We start from the raw sequence: 2,664 nt of genomic DNA on the forward strand, positions 1-2,664 counted from the left end.
CCATTTCTGGTATATTTACTTCACTCTGAAGACCACAATCTTTATGGGGACCTAAGCCCAGTCCTAACATGGTGGATCCCCTTGTTTCAGGGTTAAAGGTTAGGTTTAGAGATACGATGCAAATTAATTTTGGTTAAGATTAGGGTAAGGGACAGACTAGTAATTGTCAGGGTTAGATAAAATGTCAGGGTTAGGCATCAATGCAGTTACTAAAATGAATTAAAGACAATGCAAAGTCCTCACATGGGTAGAAATCTAAATCTGTCTGTGTGCGTGTACTGATGGAGATGACAGGACATGGGGTGCTCAGTTGCAGAACAGAGGGCCGATCAGAAATATGCAGTGTTCAAAGATTTTAGATGGAATCTGAATTTTTTATGTGACTAAAATATTGAAACCCTCCACCTTTCTAATACATGTATGTTTTCCAACCTTTCTGCTCCACCCCCTTTTTTAATTTTTTCCTCGGTAATCTGGAAAGTTCTAGATTTGTTCTTTATTTAATTCTCACTTTCTTTCTTTATCTTCCATCTGCTCTCCTCAGCTCCATGTCCTTTTACTCCCCCTCGCATCCCATCCAGTCAACGCTGCCTTTCATCACTTAAATAATCTCCCTCTTTACTTTGTCCCCTTTTTGGCTCTTATCTTCCATCCATCAATTCAATCTGCTCTCTTGGAGCAAATTGTTTCATTCTCCCTGCTTCTGTCAGTCTTTCACCTCCACCGTTTTCCCTCTTCCTGCCTGCACATCTGTTGCCTCAGCTAGCTCCCCCACTTTCTCTCCTCGTTGCTCTCTCTTTTGCAGTCTGTCTGTTCTTCCATGAAATTAAAGCGCTCTAAGCTGCTGTTTAATCAGGACTCTGTTTGGGGAACTGCTGCGATGACAGAAACTGCCCATCCCAAGTACTGTGTCAGTGTATGCATACATGCACTTTACAATGCATGTCTGGATGAGTCTGTCCATATTGTTCTCGATGATGAGTGTGGATGAAAGAGGAATGATGCATGTGTCTGGATTTTTCCAGGTGTTTGCTTGCATGTGTGGTTTTTGTTTAGATGCCCATTAATCCATAAATAATCAGTATCCGAGCTGTGTCATCTGATGCAGGGGATAAAATCTGGATTGTTTACTCTCTGTGTTGAGTAAATGAACACAGATTAACAAAGCTAATTAAACAGCCGACGATTTCACATCAGACCGCTGTAGTTAAGACTTCAGGGTTTGAAATGGAGGAGTTGAAAGAAGGAAGCTGGTGGTAAAACGGCTTCACTTATGCAGGTGCATCTCAATAAACTCATATGGTTTAACTGAGAAGTTAATTTATTTTACTAATTAAATTCAGAAAATGAAACTTGAACACTTTGTAGATTGATTAAAAACAAAGTGATATACTTATTTATTTATTTATTTTTATTCATGGCTCACAGTTAATGAAAACTCAAAAAACAGTTCCTAAGAAAAATGTTTATATTACAAGCGAACCGTAAATGCAGTATTCTTATTACAGAAGTGTTGACCTGCTGTGTGTCTATCTGCTGTATAGCAAAAGAACGCAGTACTTGTTCAGGGATCCTTTTTGGTCAATTGTTACTGAATCAGTGCAGTAAAATGCTGTATCTACATCCTTCAGCTTATCTGCATTTCTGGCTTTGGCGTTTTTCATCCTCCTCCTGACAATACCACTTTTTGAAAATTATTTGTAGCTTTGTCCTAACCAGGACGTGTCATGAGGTTGAGAAATTTATTTTACAAGGAAGACCTAGCCAAGTTAGCAGCCACATAAATCAGAGCTCTATAAAACAAGTATATTACGTGTTACAACTGCAGTATTTGGTTAAATGGGTAAATCTGAGTGTGCAGGTGACTCTCCGTGATTGGTGGACCCAGAAGATGGACAAGAAAGAGCTGAAGAAATTACTTTAACAAGAGTCTGGATGAGAAGAAATAAGACATTTATTAAAACCTTGCAAAGTGAGAACAGAAATACAAAGTCAAAGGAGTCGAGCCTGCTCTGACTATCACTGGATCTCACTTCCTCTTATGTATTTTGGTCAGAGAAGAGAAACTTGATTGGATTATTGGTGTGAATCCCTGATTGTTATGTACCAGGGACTCTGTGGAGCCCAACTGATGGTCTTGCCATTTGTCTATTGTTAAGGAAAGGGGGTTGTTCTTTGATACTAAAGAGGGCAGATACATTCTAGGTTGGGGAAGTAACTCCAGGATCAAGGACCTCTCCCCAGCTGTTATATGACACTGCAGAGGTCTTGAGAGCAGCTTGACCAAACTCATCATAAGACTATGCAGATAACCTAAAGCAGAAGAGGGGTGAGGACCACATTATAAAATTTTCCATTACATTCACCTAAGAGAATATGACCTATAAAAAGATGTTGATGGCCCATCATTCATCCTATGCTCATCAAATTACATCAAGGAGTTCGTATGGGCGGACTGCCTTTTATTTGCATCTTAATCCTCCTGTGTCTGTCTTGGTTTAGGTGGTAAGTTGTCATTGGGGTTGTTTCCTTTGAATAGGTAAGTTCGGTTAATCTTTTTGATGGTTTCCTTTTGTTTGTCTTGGGCAGCGGGTTCATCTTGAAGTTACATCCAGCTCCCTATTACCATTAAAATCTAAAGTAAAATAACAACTTGTACATAAA

This window comes from Poecilia formosa, unplaced genomic scaffold, assembly GCF_000485575.1.
Source record: "Poecilia formosa unplaced genomic scaffold, Poecilia_formosa-5.1.2 Scaffold401, whole genome shotgun sequence".
Lineage (NCBI taxonomy): Eukaryota > Metazoa > Chordata > Actinopteri > Cyprinodontiformes > Poeciliidae > Poecilia > Poecilia formosa.